Source organism: Heloderma suspectum, chromosome 2 (assembly GCF_057233095.1).
Source record: "Heloderma suspectum isolate Gila_16-S chromosome 2, 16-S_ref, whole genome shotgun sequence".
Lineage (NCBI taxonomy): Eukaryota > Metazoa > Chordata > Lepidosauria > Squamata > Helodermatidae > Heloderma > Heloderma suspectum.
This window is the reverse complement of record NC_139459.1, coordinates 361498273-361508327: the sequence shown is the minus strand read 5'-3', so window position 1 is coordinate 361508327 and position 10055 is coordinate 361498273.

The window sequence follows — 10055 nt, the reverse complement described above, 5'->3', positions numbered from 1 at the left end:
GAGCTGTTCATGCAAGGAAGCCCTCAAATGTCACTGAGTTGAAGCACTTCTGTAAGGAGGAATTGGCCAGAATTCCTCAAAAACAATGTGAGAGCCTGACCAACAGTTACAGGAAACAGTTACTTGAAGTAGGGATGTACGAAATACTTACCTCCAGGTCCGGGGGGAGGGTCCGCAGGGGGGGAGGAGATCCGTCCCTCCCCCCAGAATCCTACCTGGCTAGCTCCGCTCCGCAGCAGTTCTGTGGAGCTGCCAGCCAGCTCCGCAGCGCCAGCGATACGGCCGCCATTGCCGTATCGCTGGCTGAGGGGAACTCTCTCCAGATGCAAATGGCATCCAGTATGCCATTTGCAGCTGCAAAGGTCTTAGATTAAGACCTTAGATTAAGGTCTTAGATTAAGGTAAATGCAGCCATAAATGGCTGCATTTAGCTTAAACCTATACCTTTACGTTCCCAAATGGCGTAGTGGATGCCATTTGCATCTGCAGCCAAGCCGCCCAGCCAGTGATACAGCAATGGCAGCCACATCGCTGGCGCTCCAGAGCCAGCCAGCGGGAGGATCCGGCCGGCAAGGATTTCTCTAGGAAGCGGAGGTAAGCCTTCCGAACCACCATGGTCTTGGGGGGGGGGATTCTTTTGAACCCGGCCTCACAGGGGTCCATGGAGGATTTCTCCCCCATCCCTAACTTCAAGTCATTGCTTGTCAGGAGTGCCCTAGCTGCCTCTTGCAGTCCCCTCCAGTCGCCAACTCAGGACACAGACGACGAGGATTGTTTCCAAGGCTTTATTCCTTTATGACTCTTTCAGATACTGATCACTAGTGACTAAGCAAGGAACAACACTGGGGAAAGATAGCAGAGTAGCCTAAGCTCCAGGTAAGGCAGTTGGTCCCCGTTTGAAGGGGAACCACGGGAAGACCCTGAACTTATGGGCTATGGAGAGATCCTCCCTCTTTCCCTTGGGTCCTCGGGACGCGACCGTTGTTTTAGTGCCAAACAAGCAGAGCGCCTCCTTTCGGCGCCCTCCATCTGTCATCACTCCCTGCGTCTGCACCGAGCGTCCAGCAAGCCCCCCTCCAGCGCTCTCTCACTGCCAGGGTCACTATCTATCCCAGATATGGCACCTAGGCCTCTGTGATTGGTTATCCTGTTCCACCATATATGGCCTCTTTCCTCTCCTTCTACATTTGGGCAATGGAAAATATTTTTTTTTATTTCCATTTCTAGGGATGATTTAACCAGAACCAGATGCTTCCCAGCTCCTATTGGCTTCCCCAGAGTTTAGTTTAAAAGCTGCTCTGCCACATTTTTTATGTTTAGTGCTAGAGTTTTCGTAATCAAAGCTCCCTAGTCCCTGCCCTAATCCTTCCGATGTGTGGCAGGTTTGTTCCCCCAAAACAGCTCCATGAAGTGTATCTTTTTCATAGGACTTTTGCCCAGAATCAAAGAGGGAGGGAAGGGGAAGCCCATCTCATACCATCCACCCCAAATGAGGACTCCCCTTCCGTATGAAGCCCCCACCTCTCTTTCTGAAATGTTGCAGCTTTCTTGTGCAGGGGCACCTCTATGCTGCCTGCCATTTTCAGAAGAATGGTCCACATGTCCTATTCTTCAGTATGCTCAACATGTTAAGTCTGCTGTTGCCCAAAATAACTCGTCACCTCTTTACTTATCTGCAGAAGGGAAAGCTATCCCTGCACATTTCATCCCATTCTGCCAAGAAGTAAAAATGTTATTGGTAATTTCTTTAACTACCCCGCCCCCCCATGCAATGGGATGTAACTCAAACAGAGCTGTGCCTATGTTTCTGAAATCTGGCATGCACAGTCCTCTCCTAAGGGGCTAGTAAGCCTGCAGATTTCATCCATATCTCAGAAATGCTGTGTGTGTGTGTGTGGGGGGGGAGTTGTAGCCATTGTTTTATTGCCCAGAGGCCTACTCGATTTTGACAGTGCAGCCATGAAAAATCATTCCATTCCTTGCCCATTTGCACCTCTATAGCTGAACTGTGTCAGGTCTGAATCTTGCCCTGAGTTTGCTCTTTTTGACCTTTCCTTGGCATGGTACCACGGGGAGTTTGGCGCGGGGGGTCAGGGGACAAAGACCACTGTGGAGACCCTGTGGGCTGTTCCTCAGCCAGGCCGGTCTCTCAGTAATATCGGGGAGGGGAACGGCTCCCTCGTTCCAGCAGGTCCAGCTGCCTTGGAGGCAAGGCATTGTTCCATCAAGGCGTTTGCAACGGGGATCGTCTCTGTCTGGTGGTGATTCCCCCTCCACCTCAGTCCGACTGACATTGCGTGAGTTGATCCAGGCTGCTGCAGCAGCTTCCCCCTCCTGGTTATTTTATCTCCTGACTAGTATTGCACCGTTTATTGTGCTCGACAACTGAGGGGAGAAGTTAGCAGGAGGAAGAAACCCGACTGCGAGATGCTTTCAGTCTGAGTTAGGCTAACAGTAGTACTCTCAAGGCAGAAACTTGATGCCAGACAGACAGGGAGGTGGGTGGACTTGGGAAGGCGGTAACAGAAAACAGTGCAAAAGGGATGTTGGTTTTGGTTAAGCTCGGTTTAGACTCTGAAAAGACGTTTGTGTCTTCTTGCAGTAACAAAAGCGAAAAGATAGACTAGTCCTCCTAGTGGAAGCAGAACAGCAATGGAAAGTTGCTGTGGAGAAACTCAAAGTTCACTTGTCCTCAAGGAAGAATAAGGGTCCCTCTTAATGCTCTCTATGTTGTCAACCTGGATTTGTGTGCACTGCTGGAATACAGAATGATGATACGACTCCCTAGCGCTCTCTTCTCTCTTTGGTCACCACCTGCACCTAGAAGACAGCCTCTAAAATTGACCCCAATTCACGGGCAAGTTGGTATGGGAACAGATGTCCTTCAGACACCTGTGTCCTAAGCCATATTGGTCTTTAGAGATTCCTGTTTCCTGGATATCATGTGGAGGTGTGCTAACTGGGGCCTATGTGGGGCTGCATCCTCTGAAAGAGTTCGTTGTGCAACAGGTATGCACCCAGGATTCTGAAGATGGCCAAAGGCATGGTGACCTCCATGGGTCCTTAACTGGGATCCTTTGGATTACCAGATAATAACCCAGATTAAGATTTTAAACTGTAACATCTATGGGCTGCTGCAGCCAAAGTTAACTCCCACACGCTAAAATGAACAGCAAAGAACCAGCCAGTCCGCAAGGACAATACATGCAGTGCAAACCTGAGTTCCACCACCTGGGCAACTGAATTGAGCACCACCATCACGCTTTCCTCCCTCCCTCCCTCCCTCCCTCCCTCCTGATCCCTTTCCTTGTGTCTCCTGTCTTTTTATATTGTGAGCCTGAGGGCGGGGAATATCAGATTGCTAATTTTTGTAAGCCACTCTGGGAATCTTTGGACTGAAGCATGGGTAGAAATGCTTTGAATGAATGAATGAATGAATGAATGAATGAATTTTGGGCCATGTGGAATCCCGCAGTTTGAAGAAAACGGAGGGGTGCTTGTGTGCATCACGGCCCAGGCCCAGCCCCAGCAAAGGAGATAGCAAGCAACTGCCTTAGTGGTACCACCAATTTCGTGGTCCTGTCCTTGAGGGCTGATTTAAAAGAATCCCATTGCAACACCATGTATGCCCGTGTGGAGATCACAGTATTGAAACAGCAGCAAATGTATTCATATTTTGGACTTTTTATAGAGATCTGAGGAAAGAGGTGATCACCCCACTACTGTTAGCTATTCAAGGCTGGCAGGGGCACTGCCAGGTTCTTAAAAGATCCAGGACACAGGCCCATAACACAAATTTGCATATATATGTCTGAGGGTAAGGGTACCTCTAATATCGATCTATCTATTGTGTGTGAGTGTGCTTGTGTGTGTGTATATGTGTGTTGATATTGCATACATAACATACATACATAAGAAGTGTGCACTGAAACCCCACCCCACTTCAACTCAGACCCAGATCCAGCATATTGGAAAAAATCCCACTTCTGCTTGGGCCAATTTGTAGTTGATGCACTCCAGGTCAGCACTAAACCTGAGTCAAGTTTTTTTTTGGGGGGGGGAAAGAGTCTTTCTTAGGGATGGCAGAGAATTCCACCACGGATTTCAGTGAGGCCGAATGCACTGGCATTCGGCCCCCCGAAACCCGTGGCAGAACGGCCTGCTGCCCCCCCGCAGATCCCCCCCGGGACGAGACTTACCTGGGGCAGATGTTCTGGGCGGCGGCGGCTCCAGCGGCGGCTTCGGTGGTGGTGGCTGGTCTTCCTACTGGCTGCCGCCGCCATTTCCAGTCTCGTCTTTTTTTTTACATAGACGTGATAGGCTACGTAAAGACGTACGTAGCCTATCAAGTAGGGATGGTGGAGAATTTCTCCCCAAATCTTCGGGGGGCCGAGTGCCAAAGCGTTCGGCCCCCCGAAATCGGCGGTGAAATTCTCCACCCCCCGCCCCCCCCGGATGGGACTTACCTTTGGCGAGTGTCCCTCCCGGCGGCGGGTCTCGGCGGCAGTGCGGTGGATTTTCGGCGGGGGCGGGGGCGGCAGCCGGTCTTCCGACCGGCTGCCGCCGCCGCCATTACAAGTAAAGTAAAAAACAAAACAAAAAACGCCCTGTGATAGGCTACGTAACGACTAACATAGCCTATCACGGCTAGATTTCCAAAGTCAGCCATGATAGGCTACGTAAATTGTTACGTAGCCTATCACGGGTGACTCTGGAAAAAAAAAAGCGCGTACGCAAATGGCGGCACCCATGGGCGCCGCCATTTGCGTTCCTTCTTTGGGCAGGGTAGTCTACGTAAAGATTTATGTAGACAACAGTGAAAATAAGGGCAACGCAAATAGCTTTGCCCTTATTTTCACCGTAGTCTACGTAAATCTTTACGTAGACTACCCCTGCCCAAACAAGGAACGCAAATTTGCGTACGCGCTTTTTTTTTTTTTTCCAAAGTCACCCGTGATAGGCTACGTAAAGATTTACGTAGCCTATCATGGCTGACTTTGAAAATCTAGCCATGATAGGCTATGTAAATCATTACGTAGCCTATCACGTTTGGTTTTTTTTTCAATTTACTTTTTTATTTCGCGGCCGGGGAGACGGGGCGCTCCCCCCCGGCCTGAATTTCAGCAGCGAAGGATGCGGCGCCTCCTCCCCGGCCTGAATTTCGGCCGGGAGGGGCTGGGCGCCTCCCCCCCACCAAGAATTTCGTGGGGAGAAACGGAGCGCCTCCCCCCCCACCGAAAACAGCTGCGGGACCAGGTAAGGGACTTTCATCCATCCTTAGCCAAGACTTCACCAGGATTCAGCCAATGAGTCTGTTCTCAAAACTAGGGCTCAGTTATGGAGAAACTCTGAGCATGCACTAAATGCCTTTCCCTCTCATGCAAGATGAAGAAAACACAAATGACAAAACATGCATAGGCTGAGCTGAAAGAGTAGTCAATTCATTAGACAGAATTGGGTAGGCACTGCATTAAGCCTGCAGTACCGCACTCACAACTCAGGACTTATTTCTGAGTAAACCTGCAGAAGATCAGGCTGCAAACCTCCCTGCAAAAGTAAGTTGTGCTGGAATCCTATGCACACTTTCCTGAGGGTAAGCCTCATTAAACATAATGGGACTTTCTCAGTAGGCATAGATAGGATTGCATAAAGTAGCAATATTTATCTCCCCTCCACTTAAAAAACAAACCAAAAACTCGTATTTTTATTAAAGCTTTCTGTTCAGAGGAACACAGGAAGCTGCCTTGTGCTGAGCCAGACCCTGGGTCCATCCAGCGCAGTACTGTTGACACTGACTGGCAGCAGCGGCTCTCCAGGGCTTCAGGCAGGATTCTTCCCTAGCCCTGCCTGGAGCTGCCGGGGATTGAACCCGGGACCTTCTGCATGCCAAGCATGTGCTCTGCCACTGAGCTGCAGCCCTTCTTGTCACTGAATAATGGCAGCTGACAAACAAAACAGGCCCAGTTTTGTTTCTCTGCAACCATGTGATCCCACTTTTCTCAAAGGCTTGAGCGAGAAGGAGGAAAACCAACCCTCTTGTCTGTTTGTATAAAGTCAAATACAGTTCAGAACGTCTCTTGCCCACAGAAGAGAATTCTCTTTAAGAATTCCCCAAGATATGCTCTGGGTGGAATAAAGAAGAGAAAGGAAGAACAGGGGAGGGGAGGGAAGAAGAGAAGAAGAATGGTGATTGGAAATGCGGGGACGGGGGGTGGAGAGAATTCCCTAAGCCAAGTGGCACCTTTCAGAGAGGGAATACTTCAGAGGAATTTAGGAGCCTATATGGAGGGTTTGTGAGGATTGCACGCACTTACATTAACTTTAGGAGGTGAGGTGGCTGAGGGGTTTTCTAGTTTTTTATAAACTGTAGAACCTATTTAAAAGCCTCCGCAGTTCCTCAGTCATGACGCCGCATAGCCCTAACCCTCTGCTTGGAATAATTTGAGTCCTCCAGCTATTTCAGAGAAATTGAAGTGGAGGGGGAGAAAAAAGTTTGCGGAGGCTGATTGGATCCTTTGCTGTACTGAAGCTACTAAACTTCTGCAGAAGCCAAAGGTTCCACTTTGGGGCAGTAATATCAGACGGTATGTGAAATACCACTATTTCACATGCAGTTCTTCCTGCCCTTCCCTCTCAGTCATCAAAATTCGTGGCAAGCAAGCTCCCAACAGTGGGCATGTAAGAGCAGAAAAGTAGGTGGAGAGAGAAAAAGCAATGAGCAGTCTGTGCAAGGAAAGGTGACCATCTCCCCTCTGGTTCCAAAGGCTGGTGCATTCACACTGGAGTCCCTGTTGGTCTACCAAGGGTGCGAGCCCTAAGGCCTCCGAGTGACAGCAAGGCTACCGAGCTCAGAGGGGAGAGGCAGGCTTGTATTAAGTAGGGCTGTGCACTGCTTCGGATCTGGATCTGAATTCTGAACCGAAGCAGGGTGATGTGGACCAAACTGGTCCTGATCCAAAGCACATCAGTCCACATCAGTCTGAAGCGGGTCGGATTGGTCCAAATCGCTTCAGGTTGCGTCAGATGATTCTTAAGCCCAGACAGCCTGTCTGGGAAATGTGACCTTTTCCTTACGGTTAGGGAGGGGGAGAGGAGGAGTTGGGAGGGGGGAACTGAGCCTTGGAAAGCGCCATCTAGCTGCCAGTAGGGCCAGACGTTTAACCCCGCAGTCTCCAGTCACAGTGGGGTGACGGCGAGTGGGGTGCAATCACTCCTCTTCCTCTATAAGGAAATGCTTCAGTGTTTGGGCTATTTAATGTTGAAGAAAGGCAAATAAAGGGGGGGTTTATACAATTATATGGAGCAGTGAAAGTGGAGCAGTGCAATAAATTAGCTGAGTTCAGTGTAGGGATGGCGGAGAATTCCGCCACGGACTCTATTGAGAATCTCGCCCCCCGGAGTCTGTGGCGGAATGGACTGCTCCCCCCTGCCACCCCGCGAAGCCCAGTCAGGAGTGACCCTACCTGGCGCCGTCCGTCTGCTGCCGTCCATCCCATCCATCCCGTCCGTTGCCGCCTGTCTGCGGACGCAAATGACGTCAGGCATAGCAGATTTATTTATTTTATTTATTTATTTATTTATTTTATTTATTTCATTTCTATACCGCCCAATAGCCGAAGCTCTCTGGGCGGTTCACAAAAAACTAAAACCAAACAACACACAATAAAACAATTTAAAATATATAGAACATTAAAACCACAATATAACAATACAACCACAATAAAACCTAGCAGCAGTACAGGAGTTTAAAATACAGATTTAAAACAGCAAAGATAAAAATTTAGAAAGCTAAAATGCCTGGGAAAATAAAAAGGTCTTCACCTGGCGCCGAAAAGAGTACAATGTAGGCGCCAGGCGAACCGCACTAGGGAGCTCATTCCAGAGCCGGGGTGCCACAACAGAAAAAGCCCTCCTCCTACTAGCCACCCGCCTCACTTCCTTTGGCAGGGGCTCACGGAGAAGGGCCGCTGACAATGATCTTAAGGTCCAGGCAGGCACATATGGGAGGAGGCGATCCTGCAGGTAACCTGGCCCCAAGCCATTAAGGGCTTTGAATGTTAACAACAGCACTTTGAATCGGGCCCGGAAATGGACTGGCAGCCAGTGCAGCTGGAAAAGTACTGGCGTAATATGAGCTCCCAAGCCAGCCCCTGTTAACAATCTTGCTGCCCTATTTTGGACCACCTGAAGTTTCCGGACCGTTTTCAAAGGCAGCCCCACATATAACGCATTGCAGTAATCCAGACGAGAAGTTATCAGAGCATGGATAACTGTAGCTAGGCTATCTCTGTCCAGATAAGGGCGTAGTTGGTATACCAGCCTAAGCTGCTAAAACGTGCTCCGTGCCACTGAGTTCACCTGTGCCTCAAGTGACAGTTCTGGATCCAAGAGCACCCCCAAACTACGAACCTGATCCTTTAGGGGGAGTGCAACCCCCTTCAGAACAGGTTGAATATCACCTAGCCGGGCAGACGAACCACCCACTAACAGTACCTCCGTCTTGTCTGGATTGAGTTTCAGTTTATTAGCCCTCATCCAGTCCATTACCGTGCCCAGGCACTGGTTCAGAACAGCCACTGCCTCACCTGGTTTTGATCGGAAAGAGAGGTAGAGCTGGGTGTCAGCCGCATATTGATGGCACCTCAGCCCACACCTCCGGATAACCTCCCCCAGCGGTTTCATGTAGATGTTAAACAGCATGGGGGATAGAATAGAGCCCTGTGGAACCCCATGGCATAATTGCCATGGCACAGAGCAATAATCCCCCAGCACCACCTTCTGGAATCGGCCATCCAAGTAGGAGCGGAACCACTGTAGTGCAGTGCCTCCAACTCCCAACCCAGACAACCTATCCAGAAGGATACCATGGTCGATGGTATCGAAAGCCGCTGAGAGGTCCAGGAGAATCAACAGGGTCGCACTCCCCCTGTCCCTCTCCCAGCAGAGGTCATCCCACAGGGCGACCAAGGCAGTTTCCGTTCCAAAACCAGGCCTGAAGCCCGATTGAAATGGCAGATGCCATTTGCGCCCCTGCCTTTGGCCGTGATAGGCTACGTAAATCTTTACGTAGCCTATCACAGCAAAGAGCAGGGATGCAAATGGCATTCACTATGCCATTTGTGTCCCTGCTCTTTGCCGTGATAGGCTACGTAAAGATTTACATAGCCTATCATGGCTGAAGGCAGGGACGCAAATGGCATCCGCTATGCCGGACACCACTTGCGTCCGCAGACCGGCAGCAGCCGGAGCTGGCCAGCAGCTCTGCGGACTCCCCACGGAGCAGAGCCGACCGGGTAGGATTCCGGAGGGAGGACCAGATCGCCCCCCCACCTGTGGACCCCCCCACAGACCCCAGGCAAGGGTATCCGTACATCCCTAGTTCAGTGAGACTTTTCCCCAGGTAATGTGTACTGCAGCCAGAGTGATCTTTCACTTTGTTTCTTCCCTTGAGGAGGAGCCTCAGGTCATCCCGTGAAGATGCATAGCGGCAGATTCGGGACAGGCAAAAGGCAAGTGCTATTTGCCCTTCAAACAAACCGCCTGCAGAGATTAGGGATAGTGACCTCCTAAGGGGCGCTTTAAACACTTTCTGATTAGGGCCTTTAATTCCCTGTGTGGCTTGACAGTTTTTACCTTTTGTTTTAGTTAGGGATGGTGGAGAATTCCGCCACAGATTTCAGTGAGGCCGAATGCACCCCCCGAAACCTGTGACGGAACGGCCTTCCACCCCCGCCCCCCCGTGGAATCCCGCCCAGGATGAATCATACCTCGGGCGGATGTTCCAGCAGCGGCTCTGGAGGCGGCTCCGGCGGTAGCGGCGGCGGCGGCAGCTGGTCTCTCGGCCGGCTGCTGTGGACTCAAATGGCGGCCACCATAGCGGCCGCCATTTGCGTCTTGCCAGGATGCCGTGATAGGCTACGTAAGTATTTACATAGCCTATCACGGCAAAGGCAGCCATGCAAATGGCAGACACCATGCCATTTGCATAGCTGCCTTTGCCGTGATAGGCTACGTAAATACTTACCTATCACGGCAAGCTAAAAAAAAAACCTGCG